Source organism: Ahaetulla prasina, chromosome 4 (genome assembly GCF_028640845.1).
Source record: "Ahaetulla prasina isolate Xishuangbanna chromosome 4, ASM2864084v1, whole genome shotgun sequence".
Taxonomy (NCBI): Eukaryota; Metazoa; Chordata; class Lepidosauria; order Squamata; family Colubridae; genus Ahaetulla; species Ahaetulla prasina.
This window is the reverse complement of record NC_080542.1, coordinates 148,796,810-148,810,006: the sequence shown is the minus strand read 5'-3', so window position 1 is coordinate 148,810,006 and position 13,197 is coordinate 148,796,810. Positions and strand designations below refer to the sequence as shown.

Here is a 13,197-nt window from a genome sequence, read left to right as displayed (position 1 = left end):
GAAGGGAGGAAAAAAGAGGGGTTTGAAAAAATGGGCCAGAGGGTATAAACCAGCTGAGGAAAAAGCACAAACCATGGTTTGTTTTATCATTGTTTATCGAAACAACGTGGTTTATTGTCAGGGTTTATAAGCCATAAACCATGAATCATGGGAAGTGTGGCCTTAAGGCTTTGCTGATTGAGGGACTCTGGGAGTTGAAGTCCACAAGTCTTAAAAGAGCCAAGTTTGCAGACTTCTACTTTAGGGCAATTTAGGATCTCTAGATCAGGATTTCAACTACCAGCTGGCATTCTTTAAGATTCCCAGAATCCTCCACCCGGCAAGCTTAAAGGGGGATAGGCGTAAACTCCCAGAATCCCCCCCAGGTGGACTTCAACTCCCATAATCCCCCAGCTGCGACGCTCATCAGTGTGAAAATTGGTCCTAAGTCACCTTTTTTCAGTGCCGTTCTTACTTCGAACAGTCACTAAACGGAACATTGTAAGTCGAGGACTACCTGTACGAGGGCCCCGGGCCTTCAGCCCGTCGTAGGGACATTTCCCGTCACGTAGGGAGACCGAGAATCCTTTGGCAAGCAAAGATTTAACCCAGATCTAAACTCAGCCTGATGCTGTCTCTCTTCCCAGCCAACTGTCACCATGGCAGCTGGGTGCTAGGTGGTTGCCATGGCAACCAGAGCATCCTCAGTTCCTAAACTTTCCTGCTGGACAAGCGGGGAACAAACCAGGATGAAGGACAGAATCTTGGTTGCCAAGCGAGAAACCAACGATCAGACCTCTGAATCCAGCATTTCTTAGGTCCTCGACTTACAACGATTCGTTTAGTGACCGTCCGAATTGAAAACGGCACTGAAAAAAAGAAGGATTGAGGCAGTGGTGAAAATATAAAATTTGTTACTGTGGGCGTGGCTTGGTGGTGGTGGGGGTAATGTGACTGGGTGGGCGTGGCCAACTTCTTCTTTTTTACTTTTAAAAGCATTTTTTCAGCCGAAGAAAAAAAATGCTTTTAAAAGTAAAAACAAAAACCTCTGATGATCGCGCGGCTCAGCTGGGCATGGAGGGGAAGGGAAGGGATTTTTGCTACCGGTTCTCCGAACCACCTGCCGCCATTGCTACCGGATCAGGCGATCCGGTCCGAACCGGGAGCATTTCACCCCTGGATTAAGGACAGTTTTCCGCAATTACGACCTTTGCCGCATCCCCCCCATGGTCCTAAATTCAGATGCTTGTGCGATGGACTTGTATTATGACGGTCACCGCACTCCCCGGGGGTCACGTGATCCCCGTTAGCAACCTCCTGACGAGCAAAATCACAGTGAGGAAGCCAGCTTATTTATTTATTTTATTTTATTTTATTTATTTGATTTCTATACTTCACTTTCTAGCTTCACTTTCTAGCTTCACTTAACGACCAAGTGACTACCTTAACAACGGCAGGGATTTACTTAACCAATGAGGGAAGAAAATGGGGCAAAAATCTCAACGTATGTCTCACTTAGCGACAGAAATTTTGAGCTCTATTGTGGTTGTAAGTCGAGGACTGCCTATATAAATTATTCCTCGTTAAAGGGGTCTTGTGTAGACCAAATATTTGCCTTTTAGCTTTTTTGCTTTGCTTTCCTTTCCTCTCTCTCTCTCTTTTCTTTCCTTTCTTTTTTTTCTTCTCTTTTCATTTCCTCTCTTCTCTTCTCCTCTCTTTCCCTCCCATTCTCTTCCCTTTTTCCTTTCCTTTCCTTTTTCACTTTCCTTTCTCCTTTCCTTCCCTGCCTTTCCTTTCCTTTCTCTCTTTTTCTTTCCTGTCCTTTCCTTTCCTCTCCTCTCTTTCCTCTCTTTTTCTTTCCTTTCTTTTCCTTTCCTCTCCTCTCTTCTCCTCCCTTTCCCTTCCCTTCTCTTTCCTTCTTTTTCCTTTCCTTTCTTTTTCCTTTCCTCCTTTCCTTCCTTTTTTCCTTTTTCCTTTCTCCTTTCCTTCCCTTCCCCCCTCTTTCTCTTCTCTTCCCTTCCCTTCCCTTCCTTTTTTTTTCTCTTTCTCTTTTTCTTCTTCTTCTCCTTTTTCTCTTGTCCACGATTTTGCCTGCCGTTTTTTCCTCTCCATCTCCAGATGACTCAAACAAAACCAACTTAAATTCAAAGGTCTGAAGTCATCCTGCCTTCCGGTTGGCAAAACCTTGACTCATTCAAGGACATTTCCCACCCACTATGTGGCCAGCAAAAGCCGAAACAGAGGCACAGAAAAGCTTTTATGCAAAGTCAAGATGGCAACGGCGACAATGCAGGCAATTGTACACTCGTACGACAACCAGACAGGTAGCACATGGTTGTTATACGTGAACCTGGCTTCCCCATCAACTTTGCTTCTCAGAGGGTCGTTAAGAGGGTGAGTCGGTGGCCAAGCATCTGAATTTTGATCGTGGGGTGCCACAATGGTCGTAAGGGCAAAAACCGGTCGTAAGTCACCATTGTTATTCCTTGGAACGGTCACTAAATGAACTATTGGTAAGTGGAGGGCTGCCTGTTGTTGAAAATGAGATTGAGCTGAGCTCAGACCCTTTTGGGGTATGTTGGGTGACTACCTCATCTCATCCTAGCAACACGGCCCAGGAGGGCTGTGGATGATGGAAGCTGTAGTCCTTCCTCCTTCCTGGATTATAGGGTGAACCTCCACTGAGGAAGTTAAGATCTGACCTCTGTTTATGTGCTTTGATTAGGCAAATATTTTCCAGAAGGAAAATCGGCATTTTCTCCCTCCCTCCCCCGATCTTCTTTCTCTTCCTCTTCCTCCTCCTCATTTCTTTTTTTCTCTCCTCCCTCCCTGCTCTTCTTTTTACTGAATCTAATCTGCTCGTGAACTTTCCAGCTGTTACCTAGCAACCCTCCCAAAAGAGGTTTTCCACATTTATTCAAAGTGGGGCAACAGATCTCCGACGCCTCCAGCTGTGCAAGAAGATATAGGGAGAAAGATGCAACCAAGGATGATTAGGGGACCCCCAAAATGGATGCAGGTGGGGTACGGGTCATCATATCCCTTCCAATTCTGTTATTCTATGTTTAGGGGTGTGAACTGGGAAACCGAGCATCCTAGACCAAGGGCAAGTCCAAAAATGCTAGGGAATTGTTGGAAATGGCACTCAGACAGGAGCAGCCATCAACAGACACATAGAGGTAAATAACGTTTACATGCTTTTGAAAAAAAACAAACAATAAAATTTAAAACCGACAATGTAGGGACTGACAGAATGAAAACTGTCAGTCCTTAACTGCACAGCACATGGACAGATTCAACCATGGTTCCAGCTGGGAAATTTTGAGCATTCTAGACCAGGGGTCTCCAACCTTGGTCCCTTTTAGACTTGTGGACTTCAACTCCCAGAGTTCCTCAGCCAGCTTTGCATGCACTTTACTTGCACTTGAAAAAAGACAATAAAATTTATAACTGACAGCGTAGGGACTCTAACAGCCACTATGTAGGAGAAACAGGGAGAAGACTAGCAGAACGCAGCCAGGAACACCAGGTAGCAACCAGGAACACCAACAAGTGTTCCTTCACAAGTGTGAAGACACAATGAGAACTCCTTAACTGCACAACATGTGGATAGATTCAATTGTAGTTTCAACTGGGAAACTGACCATCCTAGAACCAAACCAATTTGAAAAATGTTAGAAAATTTTTAGAAGATGGCATTCAGACAAAATAGCCATCAACGGACACAGAGAGATAAATAATGTTTATACCCCTTTGAAAAGAGGCAATAAAATCTAGAACAGACAAGGTAGGGGATTGTAAGAGCCACTGTGTAAGGACAGACGGGTAGAAGGCTAGGACAGCGCATCCACGAACACAAACAAGCAATATTCAACCCTTGTTGTGGTGAAAAACTGAACAACAAAGCTGGAAATTCTTTTTCGCATTGTGCTAACACCTCTGTTTTTGCAAGCCCTCCACCGCGGTGTCACAACTTCAGAAGTGCAAATGGAAGTCTAAATAAATGGATTTAGGATTGCACAGAACTGTGGCTTCGAGTCTCACACTTTGAAACTTCACAGTTTCACAGCAAAAGTAGATCAGAAACATTGTATATAGTAATAATAATAACAGAGTTGGAAGGGACCTTGGAGGCCTTCTAGTCCAACCCCCTGCCCAGGCAGGAAACCCTACACCGTTTCAGACAAATGGTCATCCAACATTTTCTTAAAAATTTCCAGTGTTGGAGCATTCACAACTTCTGCAGGCAAGTTGTTCCACTTATTAATTGTTCTCACTGTCAGGAAATTTCTCCTTAGTTCTAGGTTGCTTCTCTCCTTGATTAGTTTCCACCCATTGCTTCTTGTTCTACCCTCAGGTGCTTTGGAGAATAGCTTGACTCCCTCTTCTTTGTGGCAACCCCTGAGATATTGGAACACTGCTATCATGTCTCCCCTAGTCTTTCTTTTTATTAAACTAGACATACCCAGTTCCTGCAACCGTTCTTCATATGTTTTAGCTTCCAGTCCCCTAATCATCTTTGTTGCTCTTCTCTGCACTCTTTCTAGAGTCTCAGCATCTTTTTTACATCGTGGCTGTGTGTTTCTGTTAATTATACTGATTTTTCTTTCATTAGGATTTAAAAACGCAAATTTTTGGCCATGTAATAATGCTATTTTAGGGTTCTCCATTAATGAGACATTTGTAGGGTTCGTTTTTGTGACTGAAGCCAATTTGGTCTAGGCACAAGAGCAGGGAGACGGGAGTTCTAGTTCTGCCTGAAGCATGAAAATTAGCAGTGAGTTCTAGTTGGTGAGTTTTAGTCCTGCCTTAGGCATGAAATTTAGCTGGGTGAATTTGAGCCAATCACCAGGAGACAGTGAGTTCTAGTCCCACCCTAGGCATGAAAGCCGGATGGGGGATTTGGGGCCTGCCCAACCCACCTCACTGGATCGTTTTTCTGGGGGAAAATAGAAGGAGGAAGGAGATTTGCGCACTCCCTTGAATTATTTGTGAAAATAATAAAGGCCGGATAAAAATCCCACCAATTCATCAATAAATATTCGGAATAATGGAGGATTAAATGATTTTAATATAAATATTGTCCCAATTCCATTTTTGATTTCCACCTCTTTAGTGAGAAATCTCCGTCGCTAAAGGTGAGAATCAAAGATTTGTCTAAAATGATTCCTTGAAATATTACTCTGCAGCTGGTCCTCAAGTTACGACAAGTTCACTTAGTGATAGTTTGAAGTTAGAACAGCCCTGAAAGAAGTGAGCTATGATGGGTTCTTGCATTTAGGACCGTCACCGGATGCCCACCATCATGTAATCCAAATTCACTGTGATTGGTCCTCATACTTATGACCATCACGGCTTGCCCAGGGTCACATGATCACAATTCGAATGTTGGACAACTGGCTCATTTTTACTGGACTCATTGAACAACCGTGTGATTCACTTAATAACCTCCCTGATTGGCACCAAAATTCCCAAATCTCAACTGAAATTCTCCAGATAATCTCCAGGGCACTGAAATCGTCTCCTGGGGTTAAAGATTTGACGGATGCTACAGAGACGATCAAAGTGCCCCAAATTACACCAGAAATTAGAGCAGCTCTTCTAAAATAGGAATACACACACACACACACACACACACACACACACACACACACTATATGTGTGCTTATGTGTGTGTGTGTGTATGAGTGTAATCTTATTTTAGAACAGCTGCTCTAATTTCTAGTATATTTTGTGGCATTGTCTGTCTATCTCTCTATCATATCTCTTTATCTATCTACCTATCCATCTATTAATCTCTATCTATCTAGCTGTCTCTATCAACTATCTCTCTATCAACTCTCTCTCTCTCTTTCTTTCTCTGTCTCTGTCAGTCTATCTATCTATCCTCTATCTATTACTTGTCTGTCTCCATCTATTTATCTATCTACCCATCCATCGTCTGTCTGTCTCTCTCTCTCACACTAATCTATATCTGTCTGTCTGTCTATCTATCTATCTATCTATCTATCTATCTATCTATCTATCTATCTATCTATCTATCTATCTATCCATCCATCTATCCATCTCTATCTCTCTGTCACTAATCTATCCATCTATCTCACCTGAAAGAATGCCCTGCTAAAGGACGGTTTCTCATATTCCCATCAACAGATAAAAACCAATATCTCAACAGCCTAGCGACCAGGGTCCGTCCTTCACAACGCGCATACAGGAGAAGCTGACAGATGGCGCAGGGTGGACATTTACATGTGTGCGGAGGATGGCAACACTTACTTCTTGTTTTTGACTTAAAAAACAAAACAAAACAAACCAGACATGGAAGTCAAATAAAATGTACAAACGGCTCTTCCAAATTGGTCATCCTGTGTTTAAAAAGCAGCTGTCTGCGTGTTTGGGTACCACTTAAGAGAAACACAATCTCCTGTTTTTGCAAAAATAGGGAAGCATTTATGTGTTGTGCAATGAACGTGCTTCCAAACTCACAAAAATATTATTTCAGCTCCTCCAAAGGCAAGAAATCCTTGAGTAGATAGATATATCAATGGATGGATGGATGGATGGATGGATAGATAGATAGATAGATATAGATGGAGATAGATAGATATAGATAATGGATGGATGGATGGAGGATGATGGATAAATAGATAGATGGATAGATATAGATGAATGGATGGATGGATGGATAGATAGATACATAGATAGATGGATGGATGATGGATAATAGATAGATACATAACATAACATCAGAGTTGGAAGGGACCTTGGAGGCCTTCTAGTCCAACCCCCTGCCCAGGCAGGAAACCCTACACCATCTCAGTCAGATGGTTATCCAACATTTTCTTAAAAATTTCCAGTGTTGGAGCATTCACAACTTCTGAAGGCAAGTCGTTCCACTTATTAATTGTTCTAACTGTCAGGAAATTTCTCCTTAGTTCTAAGTTGCTTCTTTCTTTGACCAGTTTCCACCCATTGCTTCTTGTTCTACCCTCAGGTGCTTTGGTGAACAGCCTGACTCCCTCTTCTTTGTGGCAGCCCCTAAGATATTGGAACACAGCTATCATGTCTCCCCTAGTCCTTCTTTTTGTTAAACTAGACATACCCAGTTCCTGCAACCGTTCTTCATATGTTTTATCCTCCAGTCCCCTAATCATCTTTGTTGCTCTTCTCTGCACTCTTTCTAGAGTCTCAACATCTTTTTTACATCGTGGCGACCAAAACTGGATGCAATATTCCAAGTGTGGCCTTACCAAGGCATTATAAAGTGGCACTAACACTTCACGTGATCTTGATTCTATCCCACTGTTTATGCAGCCCAGAACTGTGTTGGCTTTTTAACAGCTGCTGCACACTGCTGGCTCATATCTAAATGGTTGTCCACTAGGACTCCAAGATCCCTCTCACAGGTACTACTATTGAGCAAGGTACCACATATATGGTACTGGTGCATTTTGTTTTTTGGCCTAAATGTAGAACCTTACTTTTTTCACTGTTGAATTTCATTTTGTTAGATAGCGCCCAATGTTCAAGTCTGTCAAGATCTTTCTGTAACTTGAGCCTATCTTCTGGAGTGTTGGCTATTCCTGCCAGCTTGGTGTCATCTGCAAATTTGATGAGTTGCCCATCTATCCCCTCGTCCAAGTCATTGATGAAGATGTTGAAGAGTACTGGGCCTAAAACAGAGCCTTGGGGTACTCCACTGCATACTTCCCTCCATGTGGATGTAGTTCCGTTGAGGACTACACGTTGAGTGCGGTTGGTCAGCCAGTTACGAATCCATCTGGTGGTGGTGCTGTCTAACCCACATTTTTCTACTTTATCTAGTAGTAGGTTATGGTCTACTTTATCAAATGCTTTACTGAAGTCCAAGTAAATTATATCAACAGCATTCCTCTGGTCTACTAATTTTGTCATTTTGTCAAAGAATGCGATAAGATTAGTCTGGCATGATCTGTTTTTGACAAACCCATGTTGGCTTTTGGTTATTACTTTGTTTGCTTCTAGGTGCTCGGTGATTCGTTGCTTGATTATCTTTTCCAGAATCTTCCCGGTATTGAGGTCAGACTGATAGGTCTGTAGTTTCCTGGATCTGTTTTTTTCCCTTTTTTGAAGATGGGAACTACATCAGCTCTTTTCCAGTCCTCTGGCAGCTCCTCAGTGCTCCAGGATCTTTGAAAGATATAGTTCAGTGGTTCTGAGATCACGTCTGCCAGTTCCTTCAGAACCTTGGGGTGTAATCCATCCGGTCCTGGTGATTTGAACTCGTCTAGGGTAGACAGGTGTTCACTTACCATTTTCTTCCCTATTTTAACTTGTGTTTCTAATCTGTTTTTTGTAGTGCTGTTTTTGATAGGTTGGATTGTTTTTTCCTTTTGTGTAAAGACAGATGCAAAAATGAGTTAAGTAGATCTGCTTTCTCCTGTTGCTTGTCATCTTCTTGCCACTTTCTCCCAGCAATGGGCCAATTGTTTCCTTGACTTTTTCTTGTTTTTAACATGTTGGAAGAAGCTTTTTGTTATTTTTACTTTTGTCGCTAGCCTTTGTTCATTGTGAGCCTTAGCTTTCCTCACTTCATCTTTACAGGCTCGGCTTTGCTGATATTCTGCCTTAGTTATTTGCCCCTCTTTCCACTTTTTATATTTGTCCTTTTTGTCTTTCAATTTGTCAGATAGTTCTTTATGCATCCATGCTGGTTTCTTTTGAGATCTACTATTTTTCTTCTTCATTGGTATTGTGTTAGACTGTGCTTTTATAATCTCACTTTTCAAAATTTCCCAAGCTTCTTGAGTTGTTTTCCCCCTGAGGATTCTCATCCATTGAATCCTTCTCAAGCTCTCTCTAAGTTTATTGAAATTAGCTCTCTTAAAGTCCAAGACTCTAGTTTGACTTTATTTATTTATTTATTTATTTTATTTTATTTGATTTTTATACCGCCCTTCTCCCGAAGGACTCAGGGCGGTGTACAGGCATAATAAAAACCGACCATACAATATACAGGTTTAAAATACGAATTAAAAAACTTATTAAATTAGCCCAGCAATTAAAATTTACCATACTAAAAAACCCCGATTAAAATTAATAAATTCAACATTTAAAAACCCAATTTAAGCCAGCCCCGCGCGAATAAAAAGATGAGTCTTGAGTTCGCGACGAAATGTCCAAGGTCAGGTATTTGGCGAGGCCCGGGGAAGCCTGCTCCAGAGTGGGGGCCCCACAGAGAAGGCCCTTCCTGGGGCCGCCAGCCGACATTGTTTGGCGGACGGCACCTGAGAAGTCCCTCTCTATGGGAGCGCACGGGTCGGTGGGAGGCATGTGGTAACAGCAGGCGGTCCCGTAAGTACCCAGGTCCTAAGCCATGGAGCGCTTTAAAGGTCATAACTAACACCTTAAAGTGCACCCGAAGGCCACAGGCAGCCAGTGCAGTCTGCGAGGAGCGGTGTTACATGGGAGCCACGTAGCTCCTCTATAACCCGCGCAGCTGCATTCTGACTAACTGAAGCCTCCGAGCGCACTTCAAGGGGAGCCCCATGTAGAGAGCATTACAGTAATCCAAGCGAGAGGTAACGAGATGAGTGACTGTGCATAAGGCATCCCGATCAAGGAAGGCGAACTGCCGAACCAGGCGAACCTGGTGGAAGGCCTCCTGGAGACGGCCGTCAAATGGTCTTCAAACGACAGCCGATCATCCAGGAGGACACCCAAGTTGCGCACCCTATCCTTTGGGGCCAGTAACTGCCTCCAACAGCCAGCCGCGCTGCAGCTGACTGAATCGGGTGCCGCATCCACAGCCACTCCGCCTTGGAGGGATTAAGCTTGAGCCTGTTTCTCCCCATCCAGACCCGCATAGCTTCCAAACACCGGGACAGCACTTCAACAACTTCATTGGGGTGGTCCGGGGTGAAAAGTACAGCTGAGTATCGCCAGCGCACTGCTGGTATCTCACCCCAAACCACTGATGATCTCACCCAACGGCTTCATGTAGATGTTGAACAGCAGGGCGAGAGAATCGACTGTGGGACCCCACAAGTGAGGCCCCTCGCCCACCTCTGCCCCTGTCAACACTCGCGACCGGTCGGAGAGATAGGAGGAGAACCACCGATATACGGTGCCTCCCACTCCCAATCCTCCAACCGCGCAGCAGGATACCATGATCGATGGTATCGAAAGCCGCTGAGAGGTCTAATAGGACCAGGGCAGAGGAATATCCCTGTCCCTGGCCCTCCAGAGATCATCCACCAATGCGACCAAAGCTGTCTCCGTGCTGTATCCGGGTCGGAAACCGGACTGGAACGGGTCTAGATAGACATCTTCATCCAGGTGTTGGGGCAGCTGTCGCCACGCATTTTCTACAACCTTCGCAACAAAGCGAAGGTTGGAGACTGGACGATAATTACCCAAAATAGCTGGGTCCAATGAGGGCTTTCTAAGGAGGGGTCTCACCACCGCCTCTTTCAAGGCGGCAGGAAAACCCTTCCAACAAAGAAGCGTTGATAATCCTCTGAGCCAGCCTCGTGTCACCGCCTGAGTGGCCAGTACCAGCCAGGAAGGGCACGGGTCCAGTAAACATGTCGTGCCGTGAAGCCTCCCCAACAACCTGTCCACGCCCTCGGAGCCACAGGGTCAAACTCATCCCAAACGTGTTCAACAAGACGTGCCTCCTCTCCCTCGCTTGATCATCCCAAATTCGTCCAGACCGTCCCTCAGCTGAGCGATTTTATCGTATAGATAACCACTAAACTCCTCGGCTCGTCCCTGCAAGGGTCATCCCGCACCTCCTGATGTAGGAGAGAGCGGTCACCCAAACAGGGCGGCCGGGCGGTTATCTGCCGACGCAATGAGGGTGGAGGCGAGCGCCTCGCTTCCTCATTGCCACTAGGTAGGTCCTAGAATAGGTCCCAACTAGTGTCCGATCAGCTCGGAGCGACTGGACCTCCAGGTGCTCTCTAGGCGTCTTCTCCGCGCTTCATCTCCCTCAGCCTCGGAGAACCAAGGGGCCGGACGAGATCTACGCCGGGTCAGAGGCCGCAAAGGCGCGACACGGTCCAGGGCCCCGCCGCGGCCTGTTCCCAGGCCACGACCAGTTCCTCAGTCGTGCGTGGGCCAGATCCTCAGGGAATGGCCCAAGCTCCGCCTGGAACCTCTCAGGGTCCATCAGGCGCCTGGGACGGAACCACCGATAGGTTCCGTCTCCCTGCGTGGTGAATGGCGGTTCGGAAGTCTAGGCGAAGGAGAAAATGATCCGACCATGACATTGGTTCTGTTACTAAATCATCTAATACCAGATCATTTAACCACTGTCCAGAGATATAAATCAGATCCAGCATGCCTCCCCTGTGTGGGGCCATCATTTACTCGAATCAGGTCCAAGGCCGTCATGGAAGTTTGAACTCCCGAGCTGCCGTCGATGACAAGCCAACTGATGGCAAGTTGAAATCCCCATGACTATAAGTTTGGGGTCTCAACCGCCACAGCAGCCAGTACCTCCAACAGCTCGGCAGGGCTGTGGTCACGCAGCAAGGAGCCAGGTACGCGATCACCAAGCCCAACTGATTCCTATAGCCCCAACGCACACAGAGGGATTCGCAGCCGCAATCTGAGGAACAGTGGTCTCCTCGGCTCTAGATCTTCCTTAATAACAACCGCCACCCCCACCCCTACCTTGGACCTCGGCTGATGAAATGCTCGGAAGCCTGAGGCACATCTCAACAAGGGGACCCCCCTCAGGGCCCAACTAGGTCTCCGTAATGCCCATGAGGTCCGCGGACCCCCTGAATAAGATCACAAATCAGGGAGCCTTATTAACCACGGACCGGCATTACATAACATCAGCCAAGATCCAAGCTCTGAGGATCATGGCCACCGAGGAACGGGTGGGGACTGAGGGGAGCACGTGATCGCCTCAGACATCGAACACGTGCCCCCATAACTCGACACGGCCCCTCCCCGCCATATCTGCCTCTCCCACTTACCATAGATCGAACAACCTCTAAACCTGGAACGCCTCCCCTGCCTTCAGACAAGATGGCGAAAGTCGCGAACCAGCACAGGGCTGGATCCTCCCCGACGGGTCCTCCCCCACCCGTCAAATCCCTCCCCTTAAAAACCCTTATTTAAAAACTATTTAAAACCCCACAAATTCTTCTTGGTCAGATGCCACCTCTCTGGGTCCCAAGACCTTCATAAGGTAAGCCTCGATAGCTTGAGGTCATTCTGCGAGGCGGGGAACCTCGCAGTCGTAATAGTTCGCGAATGAATATCTCATGGAGAAGTTGTCCATACAATTGCGGAAAAGTGTCCATCCTTAGTCGGGCGATGTTATCATCGCATCCAAAAAAAATCGCCGGGACCCACCCTTAGATAGATAACCATGTGGGTCCTAGTCCGTAGGAGTCCGTGGGACCACAAGCTGAAAAGGTCTCCCTCGCATTCCCGGTTATGCGTCCTTAATTGAAAACGACTCCGCCGGTGCCCTCATGCCGTCCCTGCCTCCCCCACTAGGCCGTCAGATCAAACCTCCGTGGGGGAAACGCGATGTTCCAGTCTATGCAGGGAGGGGGCGATGTTCCTACCCCCCATTTTGACAAGCCGAGGCACAAGTCATCAATGGGGGAGACGCGATGTTCCAGTCCAGCTTGGTGTCATCTGCAAATTTGATGAGTTCCCCATCTATCCCCTCGTCCAAGTCATTGATGAAGATGTTGAAGAGTACTGGGCCTAAAACAGAGCCTTGGGGTACTCCACTGCATACTTCCCTCCATCTGGATGTAGTTCCGTTGAGGACTACACGTTGAGTCGGTTGGTCAGCCAGTTACGAATCCATCTGGTGGTGGTGCTGTCTAACCCACATTTTCTACTTTATCTAGTAGTAGGTTATGGTCTACTTTATCAAATGCTTTACTGAAGTCCAAGTAAATTATATCAACAGCATTCCTCTGGTCTACTAATTTTGTCATTTTGTCAAAGAATGCAATAAGATTAGTCTGGCATGATCTGTTTTGACAAACCCATGTTGGCTTTTGGTTATTACTTTGTTTGCTTCTAGGTGTTCGGTGATTCGTTGCTTGATTATCTTTTCCAGAATCTTCCCGGTATTGAGGTCAGACTGATAGGTCTGTAGTTTCCTGGATCTGTTTTTCCTTTTTGAAGATGGGAACTACATCAGCTCTTTTCCAGTCCTCTGGCAGCTCCCTGTGCTCCAGGATCTTTGAAAGATATAGT

The 13,197-nt window shown here is 45.9% G+C and overlaps 1 protein-coding gene across 1 annotated transcript in view; it reads right to left on the bottom strand.

Moving 5' to 3' along the window:
• Positions 1–13,197, bottom strand: part of MYO1G (myosin IG) — a 30,792-nt gene that overhangs the window by 2,326 nt on the left and 15,269 nt on the right. The gene's annotated exons all lie outside the window — the stretch shown is intronic.